This window comes from Lissotriton vulgaris, chromosome 12 (assembly GCF_964263255.1).
Source record: "Lissotriton vulgaris chromosome 12, aLisVul1.2, whole genome shotgun sequence".
In the NCBI taxonomy this organism is placed as follows: Eukaryota; Metazoa; Chordata; class Amphibia; order Caudata; family Salamandridae; genus Lissotriton; species Lissotriton vulgaris.
In genome coordinates, this window is record NC_141700.1 from 612,373,977 (window position 1) to 612,394,038 (window position 20,062).

The 20,062-nt window shown below is 47.1% G+C and overlaps 1 protein-coding gene across 2 annotated transcripts in view; it reads right to left on the reverse strand.

Annotated features, from left to right (window-relative positions):
* The window catches only part of ZFHX3 (zinc finger homeobox 3), a 381,379-nt gene that overhangs the window by 132,970 nt on the left and 228,347 nt on the right, over positions 1–20,062 (reverse strand). The gene's annotated exons all lie outside the window — the stretch shown is intronic.

Consider the following 20,062-nt stretch of genomic DNA (forward strand, 5'->3'; position numbering starts at 1 on the left):
ATTATTTATTACGGCCGTCTGCAGAAGCATCATCATCATTAGTAGAGTTCGAAACCTACTACGTTCAGCCCTCTTGTAAACAATACTCTTCAGCAGATCATTACATCAAGAAAGATGATTCAAGCTATACAGAGAAACCAATCATAGACTTGGATTGCCATTTTAAAAGGATACTATACCATTCCTTAACATTCCCATACAAAGATAAGATTTAGACCCAGCTTTACCCGTAAGCACATCGAACCAGGAAACACCAAGTGGTTCTCCAGAAGAAGGCGTGAATACGCCGAAACGCGCGTAGAGACAAATTAATAACACCACTTGTTTGATCTTTTTATCCAATTTTTTAAAAATACTATGTGTATAAATGTAAATTGTTGTGATCGACAACACTGTTATTTGTAACATTGTTAGTTGTAATAACCAGGAGAAAGTAATTATATGTTTTTAACTGTGTCAAGGACTTAATTAAATACTGTTTATACTTTTTTAATAAATTAATCATGAATAATATTCTTGCTTATTGTCAATAATTATATGTGCACTACTGTAGGTGATTTACTATTTGGCTACAACAAATCAATCTTCTCTAGTACCTGTTATCCTCGCAGGACCGTTTAGTTGCCTAGGTATAAGTTATGTTTATAAGATGAGTGAGGTATTGGCCATGCAAGTGAGAATAAACTTTCCTTGGTTGGTTACTTTACCCTTAAAACAAAAAGCTCTGAGAATTGTATCCATTATTTGGCAGTATCTGGCCTCGGGCTCTCACGCACCAGTAGACAATGTAGTTTCACATCATTTGTCGCAGATGGATGGGGGAGGACCCGCAGGGCCCTCCCCTGGCCCGCATTTACAGAGCACAGCCATGCACGCCTGCTCGCCTGCTTTACTAGCCCTGCCAAGATTTCCATCAGCCCTTTAGCGAGACTCTCGCACATGCCATTGAGGCGAACTGCAGTCAGAACTACTGGCTGTGAGACATTAGTTCACTCAGTTACCAAATCAGATGGGCGGGGGTATTCTGCAAAGGCTAGTGAACAAATGTAACACATACAGACCATGGTGTGCACGGAATAAAGCAGAACTCGGTGGAGCAAACGACAGATGAAGGATCAGAGAGACCAGTGGGCAAAAAAACGCTAGACAGAGAAAACAAGCACTGGCGTTGCCAATAGGTTTCGCATTTGGAAAGTTGGAGCTATTGGTTTTGTAAATGACATTTTATATTTATATATTGTTATTGACAATGCCAATAACGATATATAAATATAAAATGTCATTTACAAAACCAATAGCTCCAACTTTCCTACTGCGAGACCTATTGGCAACGCCAGTGCTTGTTTGTAGGGCTAAAGCTCTCTGCAAAAGGCGTGCAGTTCGAATGTAGTGCTCTGAGGAGCTCTTTTGCCTCCTTGGATCACACAAATTCAGTTAAAATGCTGATGAGCAAGGTCACTGTTTTCCATGGCATTCCTTTCCCTAGACTAGGTGCGGTTTAAATTTGCACACTGCTGAAAAAGGGAACGTTTTCTCTAATGTAAGAACATTATTGATACGTTTAATAATATTTGATTTGTTGTTGAGTATTCTGTGTGACACCACAAACCTGCCAACATGGTGAGGTTTAGAAGGAACATATTTCTCACATACTCATTTTCCTCTTCAACACCGTTTTCGCTCTATCCTTTTTGCTCATATTTTTTTTCATCTCCTCCAATTCTCTATCTCCTGTGCTCCGACAACATACTCACTCCACTCACCAGTGAGCACAGAATTTTTTTTTCATTTATTGATGTACATATTTAGACAGCTGTGCGACCTCCTTTATGTGCTTTCCCAAAATTGGCAGGTTACCATTTTCAAGGTGCTCTGCAGAGAGGCCAAGGATTAAATGTGCCTGTAGTGTGAAAATCTTTATGACACACTGAGAGGTGCTCGGCTCCAGAGTTCTCAATACTACCATGTTGTAAACAACCTTGACAACTTGAACTTAACCAGGTAGACATGTTTAGGCATGATGAAGTAAGATATGGGGCATTCTTTAATGGTTTGACATATTTCCAGAGCAAATTAGCTTTAAAATACGCCATTTGGCCCAGTTTTTTTCAACAGTTTCTTCAGAGGAGACTCCACTGCCCCCTCCAACTTCCATTTGGTCAGTCGGGCTTCCTTACTTTGCTCGCTCACTACTTAAAACTCATCCATAACTTTTACGTCTCACCACTTTGAAATGACACCAGCCGCCACAGACATAGAGTGAGTCCCAATGAAAATAATTATGTCTTGACTCTCGGAAGAGCTTGTATAATGAAAAGCAGCAAAAGGGGTCAGTGATGTGTCATCTTAGTACACGTGAAGTGCTTGATCTATGTCGGTGGTAGCAGGTGGTCAATACAAACACTCCTTTTTTTAAGACCAAGACATATTTTCCGCTATCGGACTTTGATTCAGCGCAAGTGAGAGAAAGGCATGCAACTGAGAAAAAAAGAACAAGAAATAAATAGGAAACAGTAACAGTGTGAGAAAGCAAGAAAGAAATGCAATCTAGAAGAAGAAGATAAAGAGACCAGAAGTGGGATAAAGGCATGAGGAGAAATGAATACTAGATAGCCTTGGTATTCAGCAAGACATTTAACAGCTCCAGCAACTGGCTCCTAAGAAAAGCTTTGGGGCCTTGCACTGTTTGGAAAAATTAAGCTCTGGAAGTGTTTCGTGTATTGCACAATGAATGTCCTGCGATGATGGAAAACAGTATTACAAATAAACATAATGCCTGAGGCCAGGGCCCAAAATCGCCCTCCTCACACCTGCTCCAGAGTGCCCCATACCCCCCCCTCCCCTCGAACTCACCCCCTCCGGGAGAAGGATTAGTTCTGCACGCACCCGAGGCTTAATCTCCTTTGCATAGCGCTTCATCAACTGATCCCGCTCATGTCTGGGGAGGAAGGGTTTGCTTTAATTTCTACCTCTCATTCCTAGCTCCATACCTCCCACGGATTTGTAAAGGCCTCTGCTCCCAGCGAGCACTCCTTTATACCCCAGGAACAGGACCGAGGACCCCGCTGCAGTCTGTCCGGGGTGTCCTGTGTTCACAGTTCTTCAATGCAGGGGTTCTGCATAATCCTGCATGCTGCAGAGAATACCTCTCCCTCACAGCAGGCTGCGGATGGAAATACACACGTGGGCGAAGGCGGAACAACCACCATCTTGTGTAGTTCAATCACAGTTTTACAAGTCAACAGGCAAATATTTATGATGTCACAAGATCTGGTCAGCTCGCATCTTCAGGACTGGGCAAACACGCACAGCATGGCAAATATCTTGCCCACGTTCGCCACCTCAATGGACATGTAACCAACGTTGGCCCGCTTCCGGTGGCCTTTGTCCCCTTTTAGTTGAAGGCTGTGAATGAAATGGCTCCATTCATTTTAATAGCAGACACGGCTGGACGAGCAAAGGCTAAATGTGTCCATGAACAGTTGTGAAAGGTTTCTACAAATGGTCACTCTGGTTTGCTGGAAACTGGCTCCAGTCTGGCCAAATGATGGCGGAAATTACAAACAAAAAAAAGAACTTTAGTGGTTCAGGTCACTATACCGATAGTTTTCACCCGGCCTCCAGAGTGGTGAGAGGGACAGTTGGCTGTGCTCATACCAGGCAGCCACATCCCCCAAAACTGCTGGCAGTGGCAGCACGATGTACCAATCCGACTTAAACAAAACCCTTTCCTTTGGTGTTTCAAAAATGCTAATGTGATTTAATAAGTGCAGAGACAACTGGCCTGCCTTAAAACCTTCTTGTTTCCGTTCAAGAATGCAATCACCACTATGGACAAGCTATCCACTGCGGCCTCCATTTGTAGCTTCATGGACACCGAGAAGACTGGAGACAGATTCCAGCAGGGGCAACTGCGAGAACATGCAACCTTCCGGCTTAGTCCTCCAAATGAGCAACATTCATATCCTGGCTCTCCAGTCACAGCCCTCGCGTCAGAAGCCTTACATTACTGGGATTTATTAACGGAATAGTTGAGGATTTGCGCATATTTCCATCAAAGCTACCATCAAACACCCTCTCCAGAGCTACCCCTGTCTGTCCACTCCACTCTGGTGAAATAAGAAAATAAAAGTGAGTCCAAGACAAACTTTAATGAAATGATTCAGCTCCTCATATCCTCTTGAGATAATCCTTTCATCCCGGGCTAGGCGCAGGGAGGAAGACAAAACAGACCAGAGCGTCTTGCGTAACTTCTACCCACCCGAGGACATGGACGAGTTTGTGACTTCTCTGCACCCGCTTTGAAGCCCATCATCCGAATGAGTGCAAGCCATGTAACTGTTTCTGGCTTCTCTCAACTGCTATGTTTAGGTCCTCTTTTTTGTTGTCGTAGCTATGTATGGCGTTTTTTTGCTGAAACCTCCATCACAGTATTTGTCATCTTTCTTTCAGACTTTCTTTGTCATCCCATCTATAAATATAACTAGATTCATTCTTCTGTCTGGCTCTCTTGAGTGACATGTCTATTATGATTTCTTGCCACCCATCTGTTGAGCACTCTTTTGCCATGTTTATCACTGTGAGAATAGTTACCTTTTGGTCTCACTTAGAACCACAGCTATCCCTTTCTCTTACTACCCTTCCATCTGTTTTTCATTTTTACCGCCTTCAGTAAGGCCGTTCTTCTGTCTGAGTCTCATGGGTGACACATTTATCACGGTCTCCTGCTATCCTTCCGTATGTCTTTTATGCTATGGTTGTTACATTGTCTATGGTCCTTCTTCTGTCCAATTCTCTTGGGTGACACATCTATCACGATATCCCAATCTCTTGTGACCCTTAAACCTGGCTTTCATGCCTACTGAATTCTCAATGGTCATCTTTCTGAGTCTCACATGTGACACATCTATCACGATCTCTGGCTACCCTTCAACCTAGCTTTCATTTCTACTGAATTCTCAATGGTCATCCTTCAGTTTGAGTCACATCTATCACAATCTAGATCCCTTGCTACGCTTCAACTTGGCTTTCATGTCTACTGACTTCTCAATGGTCATCCTTCTGTTGGAGTCACATCTATCACAATCTGGATCCCTTGCTACCCTTCAACCTGGCTTTTGTGTCTACTGAATTCTCAATGGTCATCCTTCTGAGTCTCACAGGTGACACATCTATCACGATCTCTTGCTACCCTTCAACCTGGCTTTCGTGTGTACTGAAGTCTCAATGGTCATCCTTCTGTTTGAGCCACATCTATCACAATCTGGATCCCTTTCTATGCTTCAACCTGGCTTTCGTGTCTACTGAATTCTCAATGGCCAACCTTCTGAGGCTCACAGGTGACACATCTATCATGATCTCTTGCTACCCTTCAACCTGGCTTTCATGTCTACTGAATTCTCAATGGTCATCCTTCTGTTTGAGTCACATCTATCACGATCTGGATCCCTTGCTTCGCTTCAACCTGGCTTTCGTGTCTATTGAATTCTCAATAGTCACCCTTCTGTTGGAGTCACATCTATCACAATCTGGATCCCTTGCTAGCCTTCAACCTGGCTTTCGTGTCTACTGAATTCTCAATGGTCATCCTTCTGAGTCTCACAGGTGACACATCTCACGATCTCTTGCTACCCTTCAACCTGGCTTTCGTGTGTACTGAACTGTCAATGGTCATCCTTTTGTTTGAACCACATCTATCACGATCTAGATCCCTTGCTACGCTTCAACCTGGCTTTCGTGTCTACTGAATTCTCAATGGTCATCCTTCGGAGTCTCGCAGGTGACACATCTATCACGATCTCTTGCTACCCTTCAACCTAGCTTTCATTTCTACTGAATTCTCAATGGTCATACTTCTGTTTGAGCCACATCTATCACGATCTGGATCCCTTGCCATGCTTCAACCTGGCTTTCGTGTCTACTGAATTCTCAATGGTCATCCTTCTGTTTGAGTCACATCTATCACGATCTGGATCCCTTGCTACGCTTCAACCTGGCTTTCATGTCCACTGAATTTTCAATGGTCATGCTTCTGTTTGAGTCACATCTATCACGATCACTTGATACCCTACAACCTGGCTTTCATGTCTACTGAATTATCAATGGTGATCCTTCTGAGTCTCGCAGGTGACACATCTATCACGATCTCTTGCTACCCTTCAATGTAGCTTTCGTGTGTACTGAATTCTCAATGGTCATCCTTCTGTTTGAGTCACATCTATCACGATCTAGATCCCTTGCTACGCTTCAACCTGGCTTTCGTGTCTACTGAATTCTCAATGGTCATCCTTCGGAGTCTCGCAGGTGACACATCTATCACGATCTCTTGCTACCCTTCAACCTAGCTTTCATTTCTACTGAATTCTCAATGGTCATACTTCTGTTTGAGCCACATCTATCACGATCTGGATCCCTTGCCATGCTTCAACCTGGCTTTCGTGTCTACTGAATTCTCAATGGTCATCCTTCTGTTTGAGTCACATCTATCACGATCTGGATCCCTTGCTACGCTTCAACCTGGCTTTCATGTCCACTGAATTTTCAATGGTCATGCTTCTGTTTGAGTCACATCTATCACGATCACTTGATACCCTACAACCTGGCTTTCATGTCTACTGAATTATCAATGGTGATCCTTCTGAGTCTCGCAGGTGACACATCTATCACGATCTCTTGCTACCCTTCAATGTAGCTTTCGTGTGTACTGAATTCTCAATGGTCATCCTTCTGTTTGAGTCACATCTATCATGATCTGGATCCCTTGCTACGCTTCAACCTGGCTTTCGTGTCTACTGAATTCTCAATGGTCATTCTTCGGAGTCTCGCAGGTGACACATCTATCACGATCTCTTGCTACCCTTCAACCTAGCTTTCATTTCTACTGAATTCTCAATGGTCCTCCTTCTGTTTGAGCCACATCTATCACGATCTGGATCCCTTGCAATGCTTCAACCTGGCTTTCGTGTCTACTGAATTCCCAATCGTCATCCTTCTGTTTGAGTCACATCTATCACAATCTCTTGCTACCTTTCAACCTGGCTTTCATGTCTACTGAATTCTCAATGGTGATCCTTCTGAGTCTCACAGGTGACACATCTATCACGATCTCTTGCTACCCTTCAACGTAGCTTTCAATTCTACCACATCAACTAAGGTCATCTTTGTAGGAGAGTAGGGTCTGCTTCCTATGGTTACCCCCACTTTTTGCTATGATTCTCTGGTTTTTCGACTTTAGTGTGGCTGTGGGCCTGCTAATCAGGCCCACAGCCCAGCTGTTCTCTCTCTAAATTGATACCATGTTCTTTAGGTACATATCAGATTGGTTACTGGGTCACCCTTGTGAGCCCCTGTATAGTGTACAATAGGTACCCAGGGCATAGGTGCACCTAAGGCCTACCAGGGGCTGCAGCATGTATTGTGCCACCCCTGGTTTGCCTTCCAAACTGACACCACAGGTCTGTTCACACAGCCTGGGTAAGGTGGTGTAATCACCCTTTACTTAAATATAGGATACCTATATCTATATACCTATATAGACACATATACACCTATAAGTCACTCCTATGGCAGGCCTTGACAATTCTGGAGGCAGAGTGCTTGGTTTTATGTGAGAGGGTGCCCTAGCATGAGCTGAGCCCCTCTGCAGCTTTCGGAACCATCTCCTAAAATCTGTTCTATGATATAGCCATACCATATACTCTTAAATGCATTATAATCCTCGTGGCTAATGCTAACTTTGGTTTGGCTTCATCAAAACATGTTGTGTAAGGTGTCAAACACTTTGGAATACTACCCCCCACCAGTTCTGGTGGCGGGGTAGCATTCCACCCTTCTAGAGGGAGAAGACATGTAGTTACTGGTTTACCCAGTTAAAGTTAAACAGAGCCCTAGCATCACAAAATGGATGCTGCTGCCACAGACATGAGTCTGCCCACCTGCTGCTGGATGAAACTCCGGCAGGGGAGGCCTGGACAATAGGTTTCCTGTCCAGGGAGGTGCTGGCACCTCCCCAGATAGGCTCTAGTGTATTGGGGCAGGGAGGGTTGCATTCAGTGAATTCTTTTCAGACACTGCCTGGGTAACACTAGGTGAAACATGCATTTCCCAGTTCAAACCGGTTGCTGGGGCACTCAGCCCCAGCTCTGGCGCGAAACTGGACAAAGGGGAAGGGGTGGAACCACCCCCACCCCAGGTCTACCCATAGGAGGGACCTTCGAGTTAGTCCAACCCCTAAACTTACCACAAGTATAGAACTCCAGTCCCTAGGACTTTAGATTACCCTGGACGGAACTCTGCAACATATATCCTGGACCTTTGACATTCCATATCGACTGGAAGATGAAGAAATCTCTCTTGTGGTCAAGGAGTGACCACCCTGTTCAAATAGGCACCAACAGCATCTTTGCCGGTCTGCATTTTTGAGGCTCCAGCCAGATCCTGAAGAATCTGCGACACAGGACATGGACTTCCAGATATCTCTGACCCTGATCTTCGCTCACAGCAAATCTGAGACCAGTGGCGGACACGAGAGACGTGGGACCGGAACTCCTGGACATCCTGCATTTTGCTACCTGCATCGACTTCCCGAGGTATCCCGAAGTTGTGCATTGGGGTGCTTTAAGCCCCAGACCCGAGCACCTTTTGCACCGAAGCTCAAAGCCCCACATTCCACGAGTGGCCCGTGGGCCCGCTTTGTGCATTTCCGCTCAACGCGTCTTCGCGGTTCCTAGTCCGTTGGCTAGTGAGCCCCCAAGAAGACAATCCTTTGTTTTAACTTGCTTTCCTGGTTGCTCCAGGCTTGCTCCAACTTCCCTGCAAAGGAGAAGTTCCACAGACCTTGCTGGTCTGAAGCCAATCTCGACATCCTGCATGGGTTGCGTTTGCGAAGGCCTGTTGGGTCCAATCCGGATACGAACACCGCAGTCAACTAGATCCTTTGTGGGACAGCTCGCATCCAGCTCCTGGTCATCGTCGACGCCTCCTGGTCCTCCTGGCTGAAGAGACAAACTTCACTTTTTCGCCTGAAATCACCTGACATCGGGTGGCATCTTTCTATCGCCGCCGTGGTCACTGGCTAGTGGGCCAGACTCTGTCTCCTCTGCTTTCAAGTTCTTCAGATCTTCGATCCACCCTTGGATCTACCCGGACACTTTTCCTCTGGTCGCCTACAGCACTTCTTTGCAGATCTCCATTGAAATCGAGGACAAAACCCGACACTAAAAGACACCTATACACCCGGCTTCCGTGGGTTAGGTAACACGAGTACTCTGGTAGTCTCAAGGGTATTGACCCTCCTAGTGTCCAAGTCTAAAAGGGTTCCATCGTAGTTCATTTAGAAGTGTCCTTAAATTGTAACTTGTTCGTTCTCCATAGAAAGTCAATGGTAACCCGCTGCTGTGTTTAGACACAGCACGCGTCTCCCGTGGGCCTCCTACATCCTAACCTTTGGTTGTCCTGAGTAGCCCCAGCGATTCCACAGGCCCCAGGCCTGCTTTCTATTTCTCACGTGGTTCTTATACCACTATTTTAGTATATGGTTTGTGAGGCCCCTAGGGCAAAACAAATAGTTTTCTTTAGTACTGTGACTAGGTCAGTGTCTAATGATCATCCTATCACTGCTCCTGTAACCTTTCTGCAATGTCTTTAAAGCTGTATCTACCACAGTGCCTACTGTCAGCCTTCCATCTCTCTTTGGGGACACATTTGTGACATGTCTAGTTATCTCTCCTTTCACTCTCTTGTCTTGCTGCCTTTGCTGACACATTCATTTCTGTGCTCTGTCGCCCTTCTACCTGGCTTTCTCTAGTGACACGTGGACCACAATCTCGTGTCCCCTTTCAATCTGGCGCTTTAATGACGTGTATCACAGTCTCTTGCCACCCTTCTGTCTGGCTCTCTTTGTCAACATGCCTTACCCGGTATCTCGTCACACTTCTGTCCCTGTTGGGAATTTAGGTGAATCCAAAAATCTTCCCCCTAAGCACTGGTCATCTTCAAACAGGGGCTCTTACTGCTCATGGGGGCCAGTGGAGCCTATTCATCATCCAACCCAAGACCGTGGAACACATCACCCACCCACCACTGCTGTGACTCACCTCACCTCTCAAGCCTCAAGAAAAAAAAGGGCTACTCATGTACACCCTCACGGCTACTTATCACACCCTCATGTTAAAAGAGATCCGCTCCCCACTTCCTATATACTGAAGTGCATTGAAGTTCAAGGAGTGAGAGTGCTCATTAAGTAAAATCTTTATTGTTAGTCACTTTCAGGCCCTCTTACAGGAAGCTGAGGGACCTGCATAGCCACTCATTTGTCCAAGGACTACTTTGGGGATGACCCTCCTTTGGGGATGTTTGGGGCAACCAGAGGACGACGGGCTGGGTTTGCCCAATTCTGCTGTCAAGCTAGACTCTCCTCAATCCAATAATAACCACCCTAGCAACAACTCCCGGCCACACCATCTCAGGTCATAGTGTCCGCAATATCTTCCCATGAGGAATCACAGCCTACGTGAAGTCAACACCAATCTCAACTGGACACTACCACTGCGTAATTTAGGTTGGCGGTTGCAGGTAGGGCACATAGGCACCCTCTTTTGGAGACCAGAACTTTTTTTTAACCATCAGAGTTTTGACCCTGAACAAGATAGAGAAAAGCAGAAAGAGAAAGACGAAATTAGAGTGGCGCATGGAGACAGCAGGGATGAACATACAGTGCGTTACAGGGGAACATGGATAGCAGACTGCGGTCTGGAGGAAAAAGACTTGATGTGAAATAACGACTAGACCGCGGCCGGGGCTCGTTCTTTTTTCGCAGATTTAGCACTGGCCACTACAGCAAGGCTTATTTGTGTTTCTTTTTCTACTCGCTGGAGCTCCGTGATGCGGGGCTCGGTGGCCTTGTCTGGGCCCCCACGGGCCGTAGGTTTCTGACAGAGAGGCGGCTCTGGACGTGTGTTGTGCTCGGCTTCTGATGCTTCCGGACCAAGTCTCTCTCGGCTCTGTTATTCTTTCACCAAAGGGGGCGGAGTCAATCCTCCTTGCTCGACTACAGACCTCTCCCAGCCCCACCAGTGACACAGAGGCTGATCTCCACCAATCCGGCCCCGCGGCTGTCCGCGAGGTCACCAGACAGGCGATTTATAATCCCAGAAACATACAGCAAACGCCCCCACCCCCAGGCTCGCACAACACAGAGACTCTTTTTTTTTTGTTACAGTCGACATTCCTGTGTGATTAATTTAGAGACCGTAAAAACGCGGGCAGAGCAAGGACATTCCTGGCTGCTTGTGTGGAGGCCTCTGAGAAGCAGGTTAGGAGTGGGAGTGAAGGTGGGAGATGGGCTCTTTCACCAGTGTCCACCCCGCTGATAAAAACTGTGCCAGGCTGTGAACACTCAGCTCGGCTGTGGGGACCCCTAGGCAATAAGCACTCTGCTTGGAGGGACCCCCTAGCGATGAACATTCAGCCGGGATGTGGGACCCCTAGGCAATAAGCATTCTGCCTGGAGGGACCCCCTGAGATGAACACTCAGCCAGGCTGTGGGACCCCTAGGCAATAAGCACTCTGCTTGCAGGGACCCCCTGAGATGAACACTCAGCTGGGCTGTGGGGACCCCTAGGCAATAAGCACTCTGCTTGGAGGGACCCCCTAGCGATGAACACTCAGCCTGGATGTGGGACCCCTAGGCAATAAGCATTCTGCTTGGAGGGACCCCATAGCGATGAACACTCAGCCAGGTTGTGGGGACCCCTAGGCAATAAGCACTCTGCTTGGAGGGACTCCCTGAGATGAACACTCAGCCAGGCTGTGGGACCCCTAGGCAATAAGCACTCTGCTTGGAGGGACCCCCTGAGATGAAGACTCAGCCAGGCTGTGGGACTCCTAGGCAATAAGCACTCTGCTTGGAGGGACCCCCTAGAGATGAATACTCAGTCAGGATGTGGGACACCTAGGCAATAAGCACTCTGCTTGGACGGATCCCCTAGCGATGAACATTCAGCTGGGCTGTGGGGGCCCCTAGGCAATTAGCACTCTGCTTGGAGGGATCCCCTAGCCATGAACATTCAGCCGGGCTGTGGGGACCCCTAGGCAATAAGCACTCTGCTTGGAGGGACCCCCTAGAGATGAACACTCAGCCGGGTTGTGGGACCCCTAGGCAATAAGCACCCACCTGGAGGGACCCCCTAGCGATGAACACTCAGCCGGGTTGTGGGACCCCTAGGCAATATGCACTCAGCCTGGAGGGACCCTCTAGAGATGAACACTCAGCCTGGATGTGGGATCCCTAGGCAATAAGCACTCTGCTTGGAGGGACCCCCTAGAGATGAATACTCAGCCATGCTGTGGGGACCCTAGGCAATAAGCACTCTGCTTGGAGGGACCCCCCTGAGATGAACACTCAGCCAGGCTGTGGGGACCCCTAGGCAATAAGCACTCTGCCTGGAGGGGCCCTCTAGCGATGAACACTCAGCCAGGCTGTGGGGACCCCTAGGCAATAAGCATTCTGCCTGGAGGGACCCCCTGAGATGAACACTCAGCCTGGATGTGGGACCCCTAGGCAATAAGCACTCTGCTTGGACGGCCCCCCTAGCGATGAACATTCAGCCGGGCTGTGGGGACCCCTAGGCAATACGCACCCACCTGGAGGGACCCCTTAGTGATGAACACTCAGCCGGGCTGTGGGACCCCTAGGCAATAAGCACATTGCTTGGAGGGACCCCCTAGTGATGAACATTCAGCCGGGCTGTGGGGGCCCCTTGGCAATAAGCACTCTGCTTGGAGGGACCCCCTAGCCATGAACATTCAGCCGGGCTGTGGGGACCCCTAGGCAATAAGCACTCTGCTTGGAGGGACCCCCTAGAGATGAATACTCAGCCAGGATGTGGGACCCCTAGGCAATAAGCACTCTGCTTGGAGGGACCCCCTAGCCATGAACATTCAGCCGGGCTGTGGGACCCCTAGGCAATAAGCACTCTGCTTGGAGGGACCCCCTGAGATGAACACTCAGCCAGGCTGTGGGACCCCTAGGCAATAATCACTCTGCCTGGAGGGACCCCCTGAGATGAACACTCAGCCAGGCTGTGCCGACCCCTAGGCAATAAGCACTCTGCTTGGAGGGACCCCCTAGCGATGAACATTCAGCCGGGCTGTGGGGTCCCCTAGGCAATAAGCACTCTGCTTGGAGGGACCCCCTAGAGATGAACACTCAGCCAGGCTGTGGGACCCCTAGGCAATAAGCACTCTGCTTGGAGGGACCCCCTGAGATGAACACTCAGCCAGGCTGTGGGACCACTAGGCAATAAGCACTCTGCTTGGAGGGACCCCCTAGAGATGAAAACTCAGCCAGGCTGTGGGGACCCCTAGGCAATAAGCACCCACCTGGAGGGACCCCCTAGCGATGAACACTCAGCCGGGTTGTGGGACCCCTAGGCAATAAGCACTCAGCCTGGAGGGACCCTCTAGCGATGAACACTCAGCCTGGATGTGGGACCCCTAGGCAATAAGCACTCTGCTTGGAGGGACCCCCTGAGATGAATACTCAGCCAGGCTGGGGGGGGCCCTAGGCAATAAGCACTCTGCTTGGAGGGACCCCCTAGAGATGAACACTCAGCCTGGAGGCCTCCAGTGATGAGTACTCATCCAGGCCCTTACAGTCCAAGGGTGATGGGACACTCACCCTGCAATAGAGGGACTCACAGCAATGAATACTGTGCCAGGCCTCGAAGACCCCAGGCCAGTGAACACTCAGCCTGGAGGCCTTTTAAGGTCCCACAGCAATGAACAATGAGCCGGGAGGGACCCACAGCAACAAACACTTAGCTAGCCTGGTCCCGAGGCCCCCTGATAATAAGCACTCAGCCTGGCCTTAGGGTCCCACTGTGATGAATACTCAGCCTTATCTTGAGGAACCAGGAGTGATAAAACACTGCCTTGTACCTCAGTGTCCCCCTTGAGAGCCACATGAGGTACATCCCTATGGTCAGGACTCCAGTGCACTCACTCTACTCTCCCACATCACAGGGAGTCAGTTACCACCGATAACAAAAATACACAGTCCCCAGTCACTCATTACCTTTGTTACATCCACTCACTTTCGCTCTTCCATTACCCATCTCACACATACCATATTCAGACTCTTCCCCTGTGTAACCTACCCTCAACATCTCATGGCCCCACACCTTCCAAGAGACCCTGCATTGTTTATTACCTCCTATTACAGCAAGTGGCTGCTCTCCTTCTCTGTATTCTATGTCCCCTGCGAAACAATTGTCTCTCTCTTCTTTATACATGTATAGATAAACCATATTGCCATTTTTTTGTAATTAAACATTGCTGTACAAGACGTTAATCCCTCAACAATATTACAACAACAAAATTGAGCTTAAAAAAAACCACTTTGCCACAGTAGTCCATGGTCCTAAAGGGAACTACTTTGCGTTGATGTGCTCTTTGTGAAAGAGAAGAAGTCCATCACTCACAGAATGGGAACCCAAATCAGCCTTGGCAATTTTAACTGACCAGCCCCCTGTTGCTTTTGTTATTGGGGACAATATCGGCCCACAGTAACAAAAACAGACCCCACCACTGCAAAATCGGCCCCCATCCCTCTAGTCTCCTGGGGAAACGCCCGATGCCCGCTACGGCCAGTCTGGCCGTGACTCACAGCGAAGTTAGCCACTGGCTGAAGTGGCTGATCTACTGACCCCGGCTGTATGCTGTAGTGGATGGAAAAAATATGAATGACAACAGACCAATGGATGAAGAGGGCTGGCTAAAAGCCTCTGTAAGTAAGTATAATATACATGTATATATACTTTTACTGAGGCCAAAAGGCCTTTCTAACGCCAAATCTAAAAAGAACAATCAGAAATAATGGGAGACAACCGAAAAATCTTCAAAGGACTTGTAAATAAAAATCAGTGCCCAAAAATGGAATGAAAGACGACCAATTCAGGACTTGACTAGGCGAAATTAAAATGACTTCAATTCACGTTATGTTGGGAATTTCACATTACGCTAGTTATTCGAAACATCCGAAATTATGCTAGGAAGACACGTTGTGTAAATACATGCCCTTTTTAGTAAACATTTTCTGCAAAAGCGCCTTTGAGTAATTTTTTTAGAGTGAACCCACAGAAACAGTATAACAGTGGCGGCTGTTTGCAGTGCTTTTTTTTTTTAGCTCAAAACGTCTGTTGCGGTGCTGTTTTTACACTTTCTAAGCGCAAAATGACACATTTTGGGCAAATATAAATTAGAGATCCCAATTCCACATAATTATGTGTTTTGCCAAAATTTCTCTCAATTAAGGAAAAGCAAATTACAAATTTCACACACCACTAGACATCACGCAAAGAGAAAACAACATCAAAAAACACTAGAGAGCCAAATGATGTAAAAACAAAAAAACGAAACAGCTGGACGTTCAGCTAAAAAGGCAATTGGAATATTATTTCCCACCAGAGCCACATGTTTGCCTGGGGCTCAGTGGGGCATGGCCAAAATATGTAAAAAGTAAACAGGACAGAATCTGATTATTTAAGTAGCCAGACTGATAGCAGAGCTGACATAAAAGATTAAGACTAAGCTGCATGCTTGCTCTCCCTTTGAGCAGATGAGGAACTCGAGGAGTGATTCCTCGCCCCCTCCACCCCTGGCGTCTGCGGCCGAGGGTACCAGGGAAGCAGTGCAGGCCTAGCCAAGACAGACAAGGGAAGACATATGGCGGAGAAATCTCAGCTGACACCACACTCCGACCTTCTTCCTGTCCAGACAAAGCCCCCTTTGAGTGTGCTTGGCTTTGTGCAGCGGCTCGCTCCAGAGGGCCTCCATCTCATCCTTCATTTGCAACAATGGCCGTGTGTGTGCTGGTGAAGATGGCTGCCAGGGCTTTTGCAATGATTAGCAGAATCTGCTGAAACAATATGTCCTCTGCAAGAGGACTGTCTGAGGGAAGGAATGCAGGACGCCACACATCCCTTCTCGCAGCTTCCCCCCTTCTCCTGCTGAGGGAGCTGCCTGGCACACCTCACACCCTTGAACCAGAGATTCATAAAGGCGGTTTTGAGTCTGGGAGGACACAGGGGCTTAGTCACTCACAGTGTCACTTCCTTCTGTGCCCAATATCAAAATGGATACAAATAATGAGGGGACCTCCTGGTCTTTGACGCTGAGATGTGTGAAGCCCCATCCTGGAGGGACAGTGTCCTATCGCAACATCCTGGTCTTCAACTGCCAGGCCAGCCTCTGTGTCAAAAAACATGTCTACCTCTAAGTGATCTGAGAACAAACTCTCACCTTACACTTTTCAGCAATTAATATCATTCAAGCATTCACTCTCAAGGGCAGACACTGCTCCATCATTCTTAGCACATGTAGCACTGCATTCACCCATGTGCATTGCTGCATGCAAGTCTTTACCTTCTCAGCAAGAAACAAGGGGGTGAGGAGATATGAAAAAGGAGCTCGAGACAGAATTGATGGAGGAGAGAATACCCGGGAGGCATTAAATGATCGAGAGATGGAGACAGGATGTGTATGAATGGGGAGGAGGAAAGGGGGAGAAAAGGAGAAAAGAAGGGATGAGGAAAAGAAGATGGGGGCAAAGGCAGGACAGAAAGAGAGGAGATGAACCCAGAGAGGAGGACGGAGGCTCGTGAAGAGATTGAGAGGTAGGAGGAAGAAAAGGACAAGGGACAATAGTGTTAAAAGGGAATAAGAGGTGGCAAACGAGGCAGAAGAGGAGAGGAGGAAGATCGCAGAGGAGTAAAAGTCATAGAAAGGAGTAAGAAGGCAAGGGTGCGAGGAGTTAAAGAGAAGGGGGAAGAGGAGTGGGGCAGGGGAAAAGAAGTGTGGGAGAAAAGGGAGGAGAGCAATGAGATAAGGAAATAAGGGAAAAGAAGACAACGGTGGAAATGTGTAGACTGAACCACAGGAGATGAAGAGACATGATGGAGAAGGAGAAGGTGGTGATGAGGGAGAAGAGAGACAAACTGAATGGTGATGGGAGGGTTAAAGAAGTGGAGCGAGGAGAGAGAGGAGTCCAGGAGAGGAAGGAGAAGAGGGAGAAGAGGGGGAAGAAGGTCAAGAAAGAAGAGAGTTATTGTGGGACTGATAGAAAAATATGAGTGGGAAGAGGGGTAAAAGAGGAGGGAAAAGATAATTAATAGAGAGAACAGAGAAGGTTAGGGATGAGAATGTTGAGATCAAAGGTGTAAAGGATAACAAAAAAGACGGTATAATATGTAAAGAAAAGGAAAATGCAATACAGGGTGGGAAGAACGGGATATATATATATATATATATATATATATATATATATATATATATATACACACACACACATTATATATATATATATATATATATATATATATATATATATATATATACATATATACACACACACACACACACACATATATATATATTTTTTTTTACAAAGTAACAACTGAAGAAGAGAGAAAAGGATTTTTGAAGGATGGCAAAAGGAATTTTGATGCAATGGATTATGGCAAAGAGGGATGAGGGTATGGTGAAGGATTGGTTAAGTGAAAAAAGGGAATTAAAAGAAGTAAAAGAAGAGTGAGGAATATGGGAAAAGGGGGATGAAGTAGACAGAAGAGCAAAGGGAAGATTAAAGGGAAAATAAGGCAAGGAAAGGAAGAACGGAGGGATAAAGGACGGAAGGAAAAAGAGAAGGCGCCACTGAGGAGGTGCAGGAGAGAGGGAAAAGAGGAAGGGTATGAGGTGAGATAAATAATGAAGCAAGAAACGTGAGTAAAGGGAGAAGGAAGATAGGATAAGTGAAAAAAGAAAAGGATACGAAAGGAAGGTAATGAACCATAAAGAAGGAAGAGTCAAGTGAGGTAGAGAGTCAACTGAGAGATCAGTGGAGGAGGGGGGGTAAGTTAAGGAAAGGAAGGAGGAAAAGATGGCTGAGGCAGGGAGAGCAGCATTCACACTAGGCAGAGTGCAGCTGATGAGTGGCAATCCTTCAGGGTCCCATTTGGCCCCAAGTTGCTGGTGCAGCGTTTCCTAATGTTCCTCCAGGCAGAGAATTAGGCTCATTACAGGACTAATTAGCTCAAGATGCCTGGGGCAGAAAGGGAGGGGGCTGCCTGGGGGAGGGGCTGCACGAGGAGAAGGAAAACGAAGGAGGAAGCCGAGGATGTCCATTCCTCTTCAGGGTGAGTCGATACCCACCAAGCCCTGGAGACGTCCTTTAAACAGGGCCCCATTCAGCAGAGATCATGCTATCGGTAGGGCTTGAAGCCCCCCTTTCTCTGACTCACTAAGTGCGCACTGTGGGGACTTGTAGGGCAGTACCCTGGGAGGGTTTCGCCATCGCACTGTGTTGTTAGTACAGACTGTGTGATCAGCATCACCAGCAGGGCTACCCTCGCCCTGCACCTCTTTGTACATACAGAAATGCAACTGCTCACTAGCAGAACTTCCGTGACACTGTTCCCTTTACTGGCACTAAACTCAAGCGGTCATCTCTGTCACTGAGTCACAAAGTACAGACTGCATGTGGCCCGCAGGATAGTACCCTGGGAAAGCTCCCTCACTCTGTGCTGCTGAGCACAGCCTATGCAGTCAGCAGCATTTCACCTCATTAAGGCTCAGGCACCCACCGTGGTCAACGTCACAGGGTGCCTTCACCCTGGGTCTCTACGTACAGCCTGCGGTGGTCATCCAGCAGCAGTGCCCTGAGTTTAGGAGAGTGTCATCCTGTGTCCATCTGTCTGATCTCTGCCAGTCCGCACTATTTCTCCCAGTTGCCCAGACTACCCTGCACTACTGCTCCCAGTCAACTCCGTACCTACCAATTGACATCCCACTGAGGGAATGTCCCAGACTCTATTTATAACTGGACAACATTGTTAATGATCCTCGGTACCTTCAATAAACTCTGAGCTGCCATGGACAAATAGAGCCGTTTGTGTAAAATCGTTGTCAGCAGAGTTGGAGCAAAGCTAGGGCATAGGGGTCACATGCTTCTGGGTGAAGAGCTCACCAACAGGGACCTGTGCGATTCAGGTGTCAGCTGAAAAATGTTCAAGACTAAACTCAGGTGGTTTCGCTCAGTGCTCTATAGTGTGGTTAAAAGTGAATTACCCAGCGTGGGAAACTTAGTTTCTACACCCATGTTGCTGGCTTATCTTTTGACATAGACATTTGCATTGTGAGAAAGTTACACAGGAGAAAGTCAATCAGACACAGTGCACCATTCAATTATCTTTTTTAGAAAATACTACCAAGTCTGGTCTCTGGAAAACCCTTTCTCGGAGTACATCAGAAGCAAAATCTACCAACCATCCTAATATGCGAAACAGACTGGGTGGACAAGCTTTTTATGCTAACTCAATATAGGAGGCATTTTCTCAATGCCCTGACTGCAAATAATGAGGCTCATAAGGTCCACAAAATAGACTAGATTACCGGTCTTCCTAGTCTACGCATGTTCGGGACTACAGACATTCCTGGGCTACACCATGGTCAGAGTCTACAGACATATATGGAATGCACAACCGGTGGACGGAGGGAACTTCTCTGCCTAACTCAACAGTTAAGGTGTTAGATGTTTTCTTGCCAACACAAAACATGTTTCTTCTTGCCCATACAACAGAATACATGTATTGGCCTTCCTGGCCCCTACGGACCCAACTTGCTAGACACTCCAACTACCTGCTATCTGGAAGCATAGCATCACATGTCTGACTTCACCTCCATGCACACCGACTCTCCTGAATGTTGTTAAGTAGCACAGGGTAAACCCAAGAGACCTGGAATTGTGTGTCATGATTCTCACTTCAACAATATGTAATGGTCTGTTTTGAAAAAGCACATACTAGAAACAATTTAATGCAAGAAAAAGAACTTCATATATTACATCAAATATTATAGAAAACGTGTTAAAGGTGAAGATGACACGGTGCTAGGGAAAAACAACACCAAAAAAGATCTTGCTAAGTCCTTTGTCCAATCATATTCGTCTGCCTCTTGCATATGTGACATTTTCCATGAGCTAAATGATTGTCTATAAATGTATTAAATG